At 47.8% G+C, this 18,159-nt stretch overlaps 1 protein-coding gene across 2 annotated transcripts in view; it reads right to left on the bottom strand.

Moving 5' to 3' along the window:
* LOC146187581 (cytoplasmic aconitate hydratase-like) overlaps nucleotides 1-18,159 on the bottom strand; it is a 192,992-nt gene that overhangs the window by 8,135 nt on the left and 166,698 nt on the right. The window lies entirely within an intron of this gene.

The raw sequence follows: 18,159 nt of genomic DNA on the forward strand, positions 1-18,159 counted from the left end.
AATCAATGAATGCTATGTATAAGGGCTGGTTATATTCCGAGCATTTTTCTATCACCTGGTTGATGGTATGGATATGATCGATAGTAGAGTATCGTTTCCGAAAACCTGCTTGATCCTTTGCTTGATTGCAGTCTAAGGTTGTCCTGATTCCATTAGCGATTACCAGTACCTTATACGTAACAGACAGTAAGCTGATTGGTCTGTAATTTTTAAGGTCCTTAGAGTCCCCTTTCTTATGAATGAGGATAATGTTTGCATTCTTCCATGGTTCCGGCTCCATAAATGCCACATTTCCCCGGTTCCGGCTCCATAAAACCCCGGCCCTCAGTCACCAGCGGCTGCGGAACAACTGACCACGGCGGCGGTCAGACCTGTGACGCAGCAGGGGGTGCTAAGAAAGCCTGGCTCCGCTGGACAGGCCGCCATTGGAAACTGACCCTGGCAACGTTTAATGCTAGAACCCTAGCTAGTGAAGCTAGTTTAGCAGTGCTGTTAGAGGAACTAGAGGGCATGAAATGGGATGTCATAGGGCTTAGTGAGGTTAGGAGGCCGAATGAGGCATATACTGTACTGAAGGATGGGCATGTACTGTGTTATCGAGGTTTACCAGAGAGGCGACAACTAGGAGTAGGTTTCCTTGTCAATAAGTATATAGCGGGTAATATAGATGAATTCTATAGTATTAATGAGAGGGTTGCAGGCATCGTAATTAGGCTTAATAAGCGGTATAAACTGAAGGTTGTACAGGCCTATGCACCTACATGTAGTTATGATGACCAGGCAGTTGAAAGCTTCTATGAAGATGTAGAATCGGCAATGCGAAAAGTAAAGACGCAGTATACTGTACTAATGGGCGACTTCAATGCCAAGGTAGGGAAAAAACAGGCGGGAGGCAAGGCAGTAGGTGACTATGGCATTGGTTCTAGGAATAGCAGGGGGGAATTACTAGTTGAATTTGCAGAGCGCAATAACTTACGCATCATGAATACCTTCTTCAGCAAACGGAAGAACCGAAAATGGACATGGAAAAGTCCTAACGGAGAGACTAAAAATGAAATCGACTTCATAATGTGTTCAACCCCCGCCATTGTGCAGGATGTAGAGGTAATCGGGAAAGTTCGATGTAGTGACCACAGGATGGTGAGGTCCCGAATTAGCCTAAATCTGAAGAAGGAACGCAATAGATTAGTAAGAAAGAAACCCATCAACGAATTAGCGGTGAGGGGGAGGGCAGAAGAGTTCAGGATCTCGCTACAGAATAGGTATTCAGCTCTAACTGAAGATGGCGACATTACCCTAGAGGCAAGGAACAATAATTTCAGAGATATCATTACTGAGTGCGCGGTAGAAGTAGGTGGTAGGATAGTTAGAGAGGATACCGGTAAGCTGTCTAAGGAGACGAAAGATTTGATTAAGAAACGGCAGAGTATGAAAGCTTCCAATCCAACAGACCAGATCGAATTGGCCGAGATATCAAAGCTAATCAATAAGCGCAAGGTGGCCGATATAAGGAAGTATAACATGGAGAAAATTGAGCATGCTGTAAAGAACGGGGGAAGCCTTAAAGCGGTAAAGAAGAAATTGGGCATAGGCAAAAACCAGATGTATGCGATAAGGGACAAGGCGGGCAACGTCATCACTAATATGGACAAGATAGTCAAAGTAGCCGAGGAGTTCTATACAGATCTCTACAGTAGCCAAAGTAGTCAGGACCGTAATGAGATTGGCGGTAGGGAAAAACAGTCAGACGTTCCACCAGTGACGAAGGACGAGGTCAAGAAAGCACTAGAAACTATGAAAAGGGGGAAATCAGCTGGAGAGGATCAGATAACTACAGATTTGCTGAAGGACGGAGGGGATATCGTGCTAGAAAAACTGGCCACCCTGTATACGCAGTGCCTGGTGTCATCGACGGTACCGGAAGCATGGAAGAATGCAAACATTATCCTCATTCACAAGAAAGGGGACTCTAAGGACCTTAAAAATTACAGACCAATCAGCTTACTGTCTGTTACGTATAAGGTATTTACTAAGGTAATCGCTAATAGAATCAGGACAACCTTAGACTGCAATCAAGCAAAGGATCAAGCAGGGTTTCGGAAACGGTACTCTACTATCGATCAGATCCATACCATCAATCAGGTGATAGAAAAATGCTCGGAATATAACCAGCCCTTATACATAGCATTCATTGATTACGAAAAAGCATTTGACTCAGTTGAAACCTCGGCGGTGATGCAGGCATTGCGAAATCAGGGGGTAGACGAGCCGTACGTGAAAGTGCTGGAAGATATATATAGTGGCTGCACAGCAACCATAGTTCTGCATAAAGAAAGTAACAAAATTCCCATAAAGAAAGGTGTTAGGCAAGGAGACACAATCTCCCCAGTACTATTCACAGCTTGTTTAGAGAAAGTATTCAGAGACTTGGAATGGGAGCAGTTAGGGATAAGGGTAGATGGAGAATACCTCAGTAATCTGCGATTTGCTGATGACATTGCCTTGCTAAGCAACTCGGGAGATGAACTGCAAATAATGATTGATGACCTAGACAGGAAAAGTAGAAAGGTAGGCTTGAAAATCAATATGCAGAAGACTAAGGTAATGTTCAACAGCCTCAGGAAGGAACAGGAGTTTACATTAGGTAGCGAAATACTGGAAGTAGTAGGCGAATATATCTACTTAGGAGAGGTAGTAACCGCAGATCCGGACCATGAAAAGGAAATAACAAGAAGAATAAGATTGGGATGGACCGCATTTGGCAAGCACTCGCAGATTATGACTAGCAGCTTACCGGTATCGCTCAAGAGGAAAGTATACAACAGTTGCATCTTGCCTGTACTCACCTATGGGGCTGAAACGTGGAGGCTAACCAAGAGAGTTCTACTTAAGTTGAGGACAACCCAGAGGGCTATGGAACGAAAAATGGTAGGGGTAACATTAAGAGATAGAAAGCGTGCAGAGTGGGTCAGAGAAATAACTCAAGTTAACGACATTCTAGTGGAAATTAAGAAGAAGAAATGGGCATGGGCAGGACATGTAGTGCGAAGAGAGGATAACCGATGGTCGCTGAGGGTAACAAACTGGATTCCAAGGGAAGGAAAGCGTAGCAGGGGGCGGCAGAAAGTTAGGTGGGCGGATGAGATTAAGAAGTTCGCAGGGGTCAAGTGGATGCAGCTAGCACAGAACCGGGTTAAGTGGAGAGATATGGGAGAGGCCTTCGCCCTGCAGTGGGTATAATCAGGCTGATGATGATGATGATGATGATGGTTCCGGTACCGTCGATGACACCAGGCACTGCGTATACAGGGTGGCCAGTTTTTCTAGCACAATATCCTCCCCGTCCTTTAACAAATCTGTAGTTATCTGATCCTCTCCAGCTGATTTCCCCCTTTTCATAGTTTCTAATGCTTTCTTGACCTCGTCATTCGTCACTGGTGGAACGTCTGACTGTTTTTCCCTACCGCCAATCTCATTACGATCCTGACTACTTTGGCTGCTGTAGAGATCTGTATAGAACTCCTCGGCTACTTTGACTATCTTGTCCATGTTCGTGATGACGTTGCCTGCCTTGTCCCTTACCTTATCGCATACATCTGGTTTTTGCCTATGCCCAATTTTTTCTTTACCGTTTTAAGGCTTCCCCTGTTCTTTACAGCATGCTCAATTTTCTCCATGTTATACTTCCTTATATCGGCTAGCTTACGCTTATTGATTAGCTTTGATATCTTGGCCAATTCTATCTAGTCTATTGGATTGGAAGCTTTTATACTCTGGCGTTTCTTAATCAAATCTTTCATCTCCTTAGACAGCTTACCGGTATCCTCTCTAACTATCCTACCGCATACTTCTACAGCGCACTCAGTAATGATATCTCTGAAATTATTGTTCATTGCTTCTAGGGTAATGTCGCCATCCTCAGTTAGATCTGAATATCTATTCTGTAGCGAGATCCTGAACTCTTCTGCCCTCCCCATCACCGCTACTTCATTGATGGGTTTCTTTCTTAATAATCTGCTGCGTTTTTTCTTCAGATATAAGCAAATACGGGACCTCACCATCCTGTGGCCACTGCATCGCACTTTTCCGATTAACTCTACATGTTGTATAATGGCGGGGGTTGAACACAGAATGAGGTCAATTTCATTTTTAGTCTCCCCGTTAGGACTTTACCAATGTCCATTTCCGGTTCTTCCGTTTGCTGAAGAAGGTATTCATAATTCTTAAGTTATAGCGCTCTGCAAACTCAACTAGTAACTCCCCCTTGCTATTCCTAGAACCAATGCCATAGTCACCTACTGCCTGGTCTCCTGCCTGCTTTTTCCCCACCTTGACATTGAAGTCGCCCATTAGTACTGTATACTGCGTCTTTACTTTTCACATTGCTGATTCTACATTTTCGTAGAAGCTTTCAACTGCCTGGTCATCATAACTACATGTGGGTGCATAAGCCTGTACAACCTTCAGTTTATAGCGCTTATTAACAAGATACTTTGTTGGGCGAGTTGGTACTTATTCATTATTAATATAAACAGAGTAATTCATTATAAATATAAACATTAAGAGATAGAAAGCGTGCAGAGTGGGTCAGAGAAATAACTCAAGTTACCGACATTCTAGTGGAAATTAAGAAGAAGAAATGAACATGGGCAGGACATGTAGTGCGAAGAGAGGATAACCGATGGTCGCTGAGGGTAACAAACTGGATTTTAAGGGAAGGAAAGCGTAGCAGGGGGCGGCAGAAAGTTAAGTGGGCGGATGAGATTAAGAAGTTCGCAGGGGTCAAGTGGATGCAGCTAGCACAGAACCGGGTTAAGTGGAGAAATATGGGAGAGGCCTTCGCCCTGCAGTGGGTATAATCAGGCTGATGATGATGAATATAAACAGCGCGAACACGAAGACAAAGGACAAGATAAAAGAAAGTCACAGTACAAGCGCCGACTCACAACTATGCCTAAGCCCTTTACTCCAAGACCCAGAAAAAACAAACATGAAGAAAACGAAAGTCATGTGAAACAACCCCTGGGTTCACCTGCTGCACAAAAAATCACTTAAAAAGACACCTCTTTGCTTGAAAGAGCAAGAGAAGTCTTGCTGACACACTTATTAGGGGTGTGCGTTTGGAAGAGGCTCAGCTAACACTGCTGTGCTCCCTCGAGGGCTTAGTTTCGAACAACAATGGCCTGCAAAGGCCGTGCTGAAGAAAAAGAGCCACATTATGGGCTTTTGCCGCGCGAGGCGGACTTATTGTTGTCTGATGGCGGAACGGATCACTGCCACATCAGCGCAACTATTTGGGCCGTGACCCCTTTTCTCAAGCATTTCACCCCAGAAGAGCCGAGCACCAGGCCGGGGGAAATCTTGTACCCATTGGAAACCGGTGGGTACCCGGCGGCACTGGGGATCGAACCCCAGTACCTCCCGAATGCGAGGCGGATGCCCTGCCACAAGGCCACCGCTTCGTAAGCCTAATTACGATGCCTGCCACCCTCTCATTTATGCTATAGAATGCATCTATATTGCCCGCTATATACTTATTGACAAGGAAACTAGCTCCTAGTTCTCGCCTCTCCGGTAAGCCTCTATAACACAGTACATGCCCATCCTTCAGTACAGTATATGCCTCACTCGGCCTGCTAACCTCACTAAGCCCTATGACATCCCATTTCATATCCTCTAGTTCCTTTAACAGCACTGCTAAGCTAGCTTCACTAGCTAGGGTTCTAGCGTTAAATGTTGCCAGGGTCAGTTTCCAATGGCGGCCTGTCCAGCGGAGCCAGAAGTTCTTAGCACCCCCTGCTGTGTCACAGGTCTGACCGCCGCCGTGGTCAGTTGTTCCGCAGCCGCTGGTGACTGAGGGCCGGGTTTTTATGAAACTAATCATGAGAGGTTGCGGCCAATTACTGCACCAGGGTGGCCAACTCCTGTTCTGGTAAGAGAGTGCGTTTCCGGAGGTGTTCACCGGCATCAGGTCGCACCCCAAACCTTTTTTATGCAATTCCATCGACACACAAATTTTTTTTTTCTTTTTATCTGGTGGAGAATTGCGTGGCACCGGGATTTGAGGCCCGGTCCTCTTGCATGCGAGGCGGATGTTCTACTGCTACGCCACCGCTACGCCGGTATCGATGTGCAAATTATCAGTTGGATTCAGGCTTACTTAACAGAAAACAGTTATTGATAATGATTGCTCATCAACATCACCAGTATCATACAGTGTTCTGCAAGGATCCGTTCTTGGTTTTTTGTTTTTATTGTATATAAACGACATTGTAAAGGACATACACCCTCTCGTCGAAGCTCGATTATTTGCTGATGACATTGTGTTATTCTGTCGCATAAAAAGCGTGCAAGACCAAGTCCTTTTGAACGTTCTTTTAAAACTTGGGTATGAATGGTGCATTATGAGACATGGAAATCAATTTTGAAAAGTCAATCTCTAAGTCAATTTCTATGATTGTGTCTAAGGAAAAAACTCCATTAGTGTTCCTGCATACAATTAATAACACTGAAATAAAACATTCCAATAAATTAAAATATTTAGGTGTTACGATTTCTCATGATTTGAACTGGAGTGATCATGTACAGAATATTTGTGGAGTAGCCCAACGAAAACTCGGATTCTTACGGCGAAAGCTAAGAGATGGGCCATTGGCAGTCAAACTGAAAGCTTATTAATCAATAGTTGTTCCAAGTCTGAAATACGCGAGCATAATTTGGGATCCAAACCAGAAATATCTCATACACAAACTTGAGCGGGTTCAGAGATTAGCAGCAAGGTTCATATTTTCCCGCTATCGAAGAACACAGTCCACAACAGAACTTATTTCACTTGCTGATTTACCAACCTTAGCTATTCGCAGAAAAATTGCTAGGCTCAAGTTCCTTTACCAGCTTTATAACAATAAATTCAATTTGGATTCCGGCTTGTACTTGTGGCCACCCCGGGAGACTGTGATCTCATCATCCCTTTGCAGTGATGTCCTATGTGCTAAGAGTTGATGTGTTAAATTTTCGTTTCTACTTAAAATAGTCCTTGAATGAAATAACCTTGACTGACGCAAATTTGAAAAAGCTTGTTCTTTGGAAACTTTTGAGAAAGAGTTGGAAATTTGCTGCACTATTTAAATGTACCTTGCCCACCCTGTAACAGCCCGGAAGGGCTAACAGTGTTTGTAAATAAATAAAATAAAAGTCACGGAGCGAGCAGTGTGCGTTCATCACTGCCAAGCAGTTGCTCGTGGGCTCCCGCGCGTCGGAAGCGGGAACAGCGGAGTGCTTTGGCGATGTGAGGCAGAGTTGGTTTCCTGGGGCAATGGCAGTGGGCGAGTGGGAACAGCGTGAAGGCGCATGGATGGATGGATGGAAAAATTTTATTTCGTCAGACAGCAGATGAGGACTGTTCTGTGTTAGGTGGCCACCAACCCATGGCTGACAGCGACCTGGGTAGCCCAGTCCACAGCCCTGGTCTGGACGACCCGGCGTGAGCTGGCCAACACAGCCTCCAAGTGCTCCAAATGATCCCGCATAATATCCGCCGGGGCTATGCAGCACTCCCATAAGATGTGGTCACATGTTGCCAGCCCCTGGCACCATCTACACTCCAGCTTAATCACATCCGAGTATAGTGTTATGAACAAAGGAGGAAGAAGAGGGCAGCGGTGCGGGCAGGAGCGCTCGCGATCTCAGTTCTCTTTCTCCTGTGTTCATTGGCTTGCCGCCACGTAACCTTTGGTGGAGGTGCTGGGTGCTTCATCAACACCCCCTCATCATGGTCCGGAGCTTCGGCGCCCTGCGACTCCTTGCGCCGTCGGCTGAAGGTTAGGCTAAGAGGCATCGCATGGCTAGTCCCCAGCCTGCCGCACCCAAGAAGACCTTGCCGTTCCTCAGCCCCAGCCCCGACCACAAGACACGACGACGGAGACTGGCCTGAGATGCCACCCACACGACCATAAGACACAGTGACACAGCCGAAGACCATGTGACACTATTAACCTGATTTGCCGACCCGAGACCTCACCGACGCAAGACGCTGCCAAACATGAACACATTACCTCTGCCCATGCCCTGCGGTGCGTGCCTATGCCTCGGCCATCGGATATTGGAGACCAGTGGTCTGAAAGCATCCTGGGCGAGGATTCGTCTGAGGATCGTCGTGGCACCAAGCAGTTTTCTTCCTTCTTCCTCTTCTTCAGCTATCCAGGCACGCCCATAGTCATGTCATGAAGTCATCAACATCGACAAACTTCCTCGTCTACGATCGAGACGATCGGTCGGTGGCCCCAGGTCATGTCGCGGACGAAGGAGGAAGAAGAGGGCAGTGGCGCGGGCAGGAGTGCTTGCGCTAGGCCCACTAACATTTCATTAAAAACGTCATCTCACTATCATCGAACCTCATCTCTCAGTTCTTTCTCTCCTGTGTTCGCCGGTTTGCCGCCCCGTAACAATATTGAGGCAAAGCCTTTAATGGCTCATACTGTCGTGGACAAAATGTGTCCCGCTTTTGCGGCGGCTGTCGCGTGACATTCCTTGGCGCGCGTTCGAGTGTGGGATTGCAGATGGCAGGGACACTAGACAAGATGAGACTTCTGGAGGAAAGGCGCAGTATCTGTCACACTTTCTCCAACAAGTGTGCGTTTGGATGGTACGCCATCGCTCCTGTCGCGTGGCGTTCCTTGACGCGCGTTCAAGTGTGGGAATGCAGACGGCAGGAATGCTAGACAAAATGAGACTTCTCAGGCTTTCGCCTTTCACTACTTTAGTCGCTGAAGTCCCTCGTAATTTTTTTTTACTCAAAAGATACCTATAGGGATTGAGGAAAGATCACGTCTGCAATCTTTGCCAGACGCATTCTTGTGTCTTGAGCAACTGCTTGTCCGGGGGTGGATATATCCGCTAGTTTATAGTGATTTAAGATATGGTGAAAGGATACCAGCCCATCTCTCGTGGACCTCCCTGGAATTGCTGGCTTGCCTGCTTGGCTGACGAAACCTAGCACATTCATGTGAGCCGCCTGGTTCCCAGAGTGTGCCGGTACCCATATAATTTCCACCTCCCTAAACTCTTGTCCCTTGGCCTGATTAAGCAGTTGTGCTGCTCTACCAGATATTCAAGCAGATATTACAAGCGCCTTAAAGCGGTGAAGAAGAAATTGGGTGTAGGCAAAAATCAGATGTATGCGCCAAGGGACAAGGCGGGGAATGTCATCACGAGTATGGACAAGATAGTCAAAGTAGCGGAGGAGTTCTGTACTAATCTCTACAGTAGCTAAAGTAGTCAGAAGAATAATGAGATTGGCAGTAGGGAAAAGCAGTCAGACGTTACACCAGTGTCGAAGGACGAGGATATGAAAGCATTAGAAACTTTGAAAAGGAGGAAGGCAGCTGGAGAGGTTCAGGTAACTACAGATTTGTTGAAAGACGGGGGGGGGATATCGTGCTAGGAAAACTGGCCACCCTGTATACGTAGTGCCTGGTGTCATCGACGATACTGGAACAATTCATAAGAAAGAGGACGCTAAGGACCTGAAAAATTACAGACCAGAGAGAGAGAGAGAGAACATTTATATGTCCAACAGAGTACTATCCCGCTCTTCGGGGGTTAGACCCGGAAGGTGGGACAGTCGCCTTAGCTGCACGCCAGTAGTTCTTAGACTCTGGCGGAACCTTCGGCCAGTGGAACAATTTCTTTTTGGGCTCTTGGGTCTGAGCTTCACAGAAGGGTCTCCCAGGCGTCTTTAGTTATATATTTAACTCTGCCTGGTGACTTCCCCCATTCCCTTATTATGTGATCCCCTTTCCTTACATAATGAACGGTCCGATTTTATTTCTGGCCATATATGGTTGACTAGAACTGGGTTCGGGTATCTATTTGTCTGTAGCTTTCGACATGCTATTGCTTCCTCTTTGCCTGGGGTCTGGTGGTGGTAGGACCCTCCTGCTTAGTCCGTAGTGCATTGTTATTTTGCTATTGTTTATCAGGGCCTCTTGTTTGCCTTGCTCCAGTGGCACTCCTCCAGCCCAATGTGTGAAATCTAATCAGCTTACTGTCTGTTACGTATAAGCTATGCACCATGGTAATCGCTAATAGAATCAAGACAACCTTAGACTGCAACCAAGCAAAGGATCAAGCAAGTTTTTGGAAAGGGTACTCTACTATCGATCATATCCATACCATCAACCAGGTGATAGAAAAATGCTCAGAATATAGCCAGTGCTTATACATAGCATTCATTGATTACAAAAACGCATTTGACTCGGTAGAAACCATGGCGGTCATGCAGGCATTGCGAAATCAGGGTGTAGACGAGCCGTACGTGAAAGTGCTGGAAGATATATATATATAGTGGCTACACAGCAACCATAGTTCTGTATAAAGAAAGTAACAAAATTCCTATAAAGAAAGGCGTTAGGCAAGAAGACACGATCTCCCCAGTACTACTCACAGCTTGCTTAGAGCAAGTATTCAGAGACTTGGAATGGGAGTAATTAGGGATAAAGGTAGATGGAGAATAACTCAGTAATCTGTGATTTGCTGATGACATTGCCTTGCTAAGTAACTCAGGGGATGAACTGCAAAGAATGATGACCTAGACAGGAAAAATAGAAAGGCAGGCTTGAAAATCAATATGCAGAATACTAAGGTAATGTTAAACAGCCTCGGGAAGGAACAGCAGTTGACCTTAGGTAGCGCAGCACGGGAAGTATGCGAATACAGTCGAACCCGGATATATCGAACCCGAAGGGGATCGCGAAATAGTTCGATACAGTTGAACCTCGATATATCGAACACGGATATATCGAATTATTGATTATATCGAACACTTTCTATATCACGCGGAAAATCGCATGCATTTTTAATTCTTTATTTCGAACGGCGTCGGTTGCCAAATGGATAAATCGAACTCCGCCACCCCAAACCATGTGCACTCTGTTGACAGGAGGCGAGCTTTCCCTCAATGCCCTCGAAGATAGCAGCGGCGCGATGGGCGTTCCCGACTGCTGCGTACGATCGCTGCATACATAGGTCGCGCCGAGGGCGCCATTTGAACGTAGCGGCGTATGCACGCGGCGGCTTGGCCGGGCTAGGGTGGCTAGCCTGATTTAGTTTGTCAACGACTAACCGCGTCTATGGACGGCAGCACGAAGCTGCGGCCACTTGTCATAGGCAAGTTCCAAACCCCGAGATGCATGCGCAACTGCCCCAGTGTTCCGGTGACATACGCATGGAACAAGAAATCGTGGATGACTCGGGAGATATTCCAAAAATGGTTGAAGGCATGGGACTCAGAGCTGGCGCGTCAAGGCCGGACGGTTTGCCTCATCGTTGACAATTGCACAGCACACCACACTGATGTCGAGCTGAGCAACATTGAAATTAAGTTTTTGCCGCCGAACACGACGTCGAAGCTGCAACCATTGGACCAGGGCATTATTCGCGCTTTCAAATGCATTTATAAACGTCGGCTGATCGACATTTTGCTTCTCAAGCTGCGGATGGGCCAAGAGCTAAAGATAGACCTTTTGGGTGCCATTCAAATGCTGAAAGCCTCGTGGGACAGCGTCAAGCAGTCGACAGTAGTTCACTGCTTTTTTCGGCATGCGAGTTTTGTAAGCTGCATTGAAGAAGCTTCCGAGCAAGCAACTGAAGAATCAGCGTTGGACGACGGCACAGAGGAAGAATGCCAGCTCGAAGCAACCTGGAGCCAGTTGGAGCGCTTTGTCGGTGCTGAGCCACACAGCATGTGCATTGATGACTTCGTTGACGGTGATGACCGCACCGGAACAGTGGCGGAGTTGACAGATGTAGAGATTGCGGCGGAAGTTACTGCTGAGCGGCCAAACGAAGACGCTGCCGAGGTTGATCCCGTAAGCGCTGCCCCGCTCCCGACTGCAACTGAGGCTGTAGCTGCTTTGGACCTTGTACGCCGCTACTGCGGCGCAATAGAAGGCGCTGAACTATCGCTTGTAGACCGTTTAGACTACGTTGAGGACGCAGTGGTTAAGCACGCGGTTGCCAATTTGAAGCAAGCTACGCTGCTACAGTACTTTAAGCCAAAGGAATAAATACTTTGTTTGAAACTTCAAGTGAGTATTTATTGCGCCACTGTGCCACGATTGGTTCATTGATTGATTTGTACTAGTTTTTGACGCGTTTTCTACGTGATTTTTTATATCGAATTCCGGCTATATTGAACTATTTTGCAATCACCGCGCTGTTCGATATATCGAGGTTCGACTGTATATTGATAATTCGATATACAGAAATTGGCTTGGGACGGCACTTACGATGCAAAAAAACGATACCGTATTTGTCGCGTAATCAACTCGCATAATGAACCCACCCTCCACTTTTGCACTCGAGAATTTGGGGGAACAAAAAAAAAAAGCGTTAAGGCCGGCTCGCTCACATGCAAGCGATTAAGCGATCTCAGCGACGAGCGGCAGCAACGAAGCAAAAAATTTTCAACTTTTTGGAACTGCGTCCCTCTGCCGTTTGAGCCACCGCGGCAGCTCAAAACAAGGTTTGTGTGTCGCCACGGCAGAAATCGCCAGCGTTTTCGCTTGTATGTCACACTCCGTTTCGGTCGTCTTATCCGCAGCTCATTTCTTGGCAGCGTGCCAAGATGTTGCGCAGCGATAACGTCGCGGGGTGTTTATCCTTTGATAGCTCCTGCGGCAGCGGGGAGCGAGCTTGGCAGACTGCCCGTGATGGCTTGATTACGCAAGCCTGGTTCGATTTATCACGCCGCGCTTGGGGCGGGGCATAGTCCACTGCCACAAAATCATTGGAAAGCGTGATACAGCAGCTGCAAATGCTGTTTGAAACGAAAAATGCTAAAAGCCGGTGTCATGATCACAGCTGACCGCGTGCTTTCGTTAATTCATACATGCAAGAATAAACGACTCCGGCAAAAAAAGAAAAAAAAAAAAAAAAGCTCCATAACGTTATATCTTACGCTACGCCACGCGTACAGCACAACGATAAGAATAGACGACTCTCGCAAAAAAAAAAGAAAAAAAAAAAAAAAATCTGCCGCTTCTTAACTTTCGCAGGCGCCATAGCCCCGTCAGCCGCCGCGCGCAGAGGGTTCGCAACACACGCTGGAGAAAGCGTCCGACGTTCTGTCTGAAAGCGGGCTGAGCTGGCTTGGCGCATGCGTAGCGCGTGCTACTGCGAACCAAGGCCGGGAAAGAGGAAGGAGAGAGATAGCTCGACAAAAGAATGTGCACAGCCTTGCGCTTCGCTCTATCGCGTTTTCCCCCTCTCGTTTCTACCGGTTCTCTCTGGTTTATTCACGCACATGGCTTGCAAACGTCACGTGCTAGCGCGCGGGAAACGATACCGCAGATTCGCGCGTCTTTGGGGAATGGGCGCGGCGCTGCCCTAGCCGAACTGTCTTGTCCCCTCTCATTCTTTCCGCGCGTGGCTTGAAAAACGTCACGCGGCAAACGGCCAAGGGTGATACGATCGCCTTTGGGAAAGGCACACTTTCCAATGCGTGGTGCAGAGTTCGATATATCGAACGACCGGCGAAATTGAGTTCGATATATGACGTGGCTTTCCTATACTTTTACATGGGATTTTCAAGGGGATATTCCGTGAGTTCGATATAACCAAAATTCGATATATCCGGGTTCGACTGTATGTCTATTTAGGACGGGTAGTAACCGCAGATCCGGACCATGAAAGGGAAATAACAAGGAGAATACAATTGGGATGAAGCGCATTTGGGAAGCACTCGCACATTACGACTAACAGCTAACCGGTATCGCTCAAGGGGAAAGTATACAGCAGTTGCACCTTACCCGTACTCACTTATGGGGCTGAAATGTGGAGGCTAACAGAGAGGGTTCTACTTAAGTTGAGGACAACGCAGAGAGCTACGGAACGAAAAGTGGTAGGGGTGACGTTAGGAGATAGGAAGCGTGCAGAGTGGGTCAGAGAAGTTTACAGATGTCAAATGGATGTAGCTAGCATAGGATCGGGTTAATTGTAGGAATATAGGAGAGGCCTGCGCCCTGCAGTGGGTATAGTCAGGCTGATGATGATGACCAGGTATTCTGCCCCTCGCCAAATTTCAGATGACTGGTTTTGAATCACTGAATATCAGGTCAGTATTAGTGTGAGATGTAGCTAATGCTATATATATAGTTGCCTCGTCTGTAGGTTATGAGGACTGGGTTCTGTTTGATCTAGAGGTCATCGAGTGTCCTCGTCCGTTCTCTACCACAACTGCAGATGCGTCCTTGTCCCTATAATCTGTGCCATCTACATAGACGGCCCCATTGTAGTTCCCATACTTAGCATATAAATCCCTGGCTCTTCCCTTCCTGCGACCTTTATGATATACTTGATGCATATTCTGTTCTTGCCACTATAATCTGTGACGTCTACATAGACGGCCCCATTGTAGTTCCCATACTTAGCATATAAATCTCTGGCTCTTCCCTTCCTGCGACCTTTATGATATACTCGATGCATATTCTTGGACAAAGGCTTTACAGTCAAACCTGGATATATTGAACCCGGATATATAGAATTTTGGCTATATCGAACTCATGGAATATCCCCTTGAAAATCGCATATCGAACTCAAATTCACTGGTCGTTCGATATACCGAACTCCGCCCCACGCACTGGAAGGCGCGCCGTCCACAAAGACGATCGCATCATCCACAGCCGTTTTCCGCATGATGTTTTTCAAGCCACGTGCGGAATGAGAGAGAACTGGTTCGGCGACGACCGGACTAGAGCTGCGCCGCGCCCTTTCCCCAAATCCGCGCGCGTTTAAGGTGCCCCGCGCGGCAGCACGTGATGTCTGCAAGCCATGAGCGGGAAGAACAAGAGGGGACCGTTTTGGCGACAGGCGGCTAGTACGGAGCAGATGCAGCCAATGCAGCCGTGGCGTTGCGGCGAGGAGAAACGACGGGCGAGAGTGAAGCGCAAGGGTGTATGTACCCATGTACCCATTCTTTCCTTCCTCTTTTTCGGTCTCCGCTGCAGCGCAGCACGCGCCGGCAGGCCAGCTATGCGCATGACAGACAGGTCAGACCACCTCCCGATCGTTATCGTGTCGGACGATTTCTGCAGTGCACGTTTCTCTTTGTTTCGCGGCGAGGAGCGTGGGGCGTCGCGTAAGCTATGTCGGCTATGAACGTTAAAAAGTGGAAGAATTTATATTTCGCAACTAAGTTGGCCGCCATACAGAGCGTCGATGAGGGCAAGAAGTCATCGGTGGCAGATGCATTTGGCATTTCAAGGAGCACTCTAAGCATGCTGCTAAAAAACAAAGAAGAAATTAAGCTCAAAAAAGGTGAGCAAAGTCGCTCCGGAGCGTGTCGTGTGCGTCCTGCGGCTTTTGAGAAAGTTGAGCAGGCCCTTTATGCATAGTTTCTGGAGGTCTGGGCTAAAAACATCCCCATAGATGGGCCCATGTTAATGGAAAGGGTGAAATGGTTCGCAACTGTTCTCGGCGAGGAAAACTTTTCTGGCGGAACTGGGTGGATGCACAGGTTTAAAAACCAATACAGCATCGTGAGAAAAGCGATTTCAGGCGAGAGTGAAAGCGTCAGCAGCCAAGAAATGCAACAGTGGCTTTCCGAGGAGTGGCCAAAGATCGCCAAGGAGTTTTCTCCTGCAGAAATCTTTAACGCGAATGAGACTGGCCTTTTTTGGCAGATGTTGCCAAGCAAGACGCTCAATCTCCGAGGGAGCACATATCACGGAGGGAAGATGAGCAAAGTGAGGGTCACTGTTTTGCTTGCGGCAAATATCGATGGATCTTAAATTAAAGCCATTCGTGATTGGGAAAAGCATGTTGCCTCGCTGTTTCAAGAACTGCAAGCAACTTCCAGTACGCTACGGCTTCAACAGGAAAGCGTGGATGACGCGTCAACATTTTTCTGAATGGCTTCAGGCATGGGAGATGGAGTTAAGCAAATCAGGCCGCAGAGTTTGCCTCCTCGTTGACAACTGCTCGGCCCATCACACCACGTGCGAGCTGCATCATATAGAACTGAAATTTCTTCCGCCTAACATGACAGCGAGGTTGCAGCCATTCGATCAGGGCATTATAAAGGCATTTAAAGGTCCACGGAAACGGCCCCCAAGAAACCACTGATAAACGTGTTCAGTGTGTAGAACACATCCTTTTGAGCATTAACGCAAAGTATAACTCCTTGGAACAAAGCCAGCGATTTATTATTAATTTTAAAAAACAGCATTTTTTGAAATTCGCGGGCAGAGAGAATGTCGCTTGGCGGTGTCGCATGGAACTATTTCCTAGTCCCGTGACGTCACGGGTCGGTTGACTGGCAAGGCTTGCTGGAAGCTGCCATTCGCTGCGGTCACTGCAACCATGACGTCACAGACACATTTCCGGTAGCTGCGAAAGTCATCTGCTCATGCGCTGCTCGAACTCTGTGCGGGCTGTTACACAGCTCGCCGCCCTTATCGGTTAGGTGGGCCATTGCCATTAAGTGCAACAACCGAAGCGACGCAGGAATCGGCAGAACGAAGCTGCATTTACAAATATCTTATTTATATAACGTGGTTTCAGGAGTATCGGAGTGTCGTCCGACGAGGCGTCAACAGCACGGTCAAGCACCGCACGATGGCAGCACCTCCTTGACCGCCGTAAACATCGCCGCTGTGGCCTCTCCTTCCGCAAACCGTTCGCGAACCACACGGCGGATCGTTAGCACCGATGTCCGAAATAAAGCGTGCTAAAATTTGTTGGCGTCTGGAATATTGAGCCGAATATCAAGTATGAAGCCCTCGTGAGGATCGCTGACCAGCAGCAAATTGCTGGTAAGAGCGATAGCTGTGATACAAGCTAGTTTCTGCTCAAGCCAGCTGCCGCTGGTGCATTTCGGCTGATCTGATCTGCTCGTACTAGCTCTGCGATTAATGCGTCGGCAGAGTTAATCCTATAATTATTTTACTATGGCAGGATAGGAATCACTATAAGGCAGTTTCATAAGTAGACGATTTACGACAGCGTTGATCATGTTCCAAAGCGTCGACCGCCGCGGCTTCGAAGCGAAACAATGTAGGCCTAGCGACGACTAGGGACGGTCACGCACGGCGCCGGCGTTCGCCGCGCTCGCACGTTCCACCCCCGCGGTAATTGTGTAACGTACCTCAGCCTGCTCGCGGCATCCCGTGCTGCAAGCGTTGCAAACTCGTGTACTTTCATAGCTAAGGCCGCGTATTTTTTGACGTTCTGCTCAGCAACAAGCCGTTCAAACGATACTGTAGGCAAGACAAGGCTTCAGTACGCAGTCGCTGCGCTGTCGGCCGTAATCGAAGACGTCGGGCGGCACCATAATCTATACATCGATCTTTAAACGTGATACAGTGGGCAAATGAATAACTTTGTGAAGCAGACCCGCTCGTACGTTTCGCGCACTCGGACGCCGACGAGTAGCTTCCGTCAACAGACGCCGTCATAACCTCGGTTAACGCTGCAAACCGAGGTCGTCAAGCTCGGTTTGCGGTAACCGCGGTTAGTGGTGCAACCATGGTTTGGTCCGCCGTGTAACATAGGATAACCACGGGTTCGCAGTTACACTAACCGTCGCTGCGCGAACTGGCGAACTCCTCAGGCGTGTGCGAGCGAGGACGGGTTGGCGCAAGTACGCCAGCGAGCGAGCGCGCGGCAACCGGAAGTTCGTCGAAGTGACGTATGTCTGGGCGGAGCTTTGAACTTGCTTGTATTCTTTGTTTTTTATGGCTCCCTTCGGCGTACGAGTTGAGAGGGAAAATTGAAAGGGTCATTTTTAATCGCCGATATCTCTGGTGTTGCAGAAGCTAGATCGAAAATTTTTGCGGGAGAATGATGGGTGGTTCAATAACTATCAGTGTTATGGCGTTGTTTATTCTTCTTTGTGACCCCTTTCAGGGGACCTTTAAGGTCGGCTACAGAAGGAGACTTGCTCAGCGGCTCCTAATTGATCTTAGAATGGGAGTTGATCTGAAGATTGACTTGCTGGGGGCCATTCAAATGATCACTGGCGCCTGGAACGACGTAAAGCAGGACAGTGGTCAATTGTTTTCACAAGGCAGGTCTTGCAGTGGCCGCAGGTGACTGTCCAGAAATTCCAGAAGCCTCGGACGAAGACGGAAGCTTACATGCGGCATTCCATGATCTCTCACA

This window comes from Amblyomma maculatum, chromosome 6, assembly GCF_055883805.1.
Source record: "Amblyomma maculatum isolate TAMU_Amacu chromosome 6, ASM5588380v1, whole genome shotgun sequence".
In the NCBI taxonomy this organism is placed as follows: Eukaryota; Metazoa; Arthropoda; class Arachnida; order Ixodida; family Ixodidae; genus Amblyomma; species Amblyomma maculatum.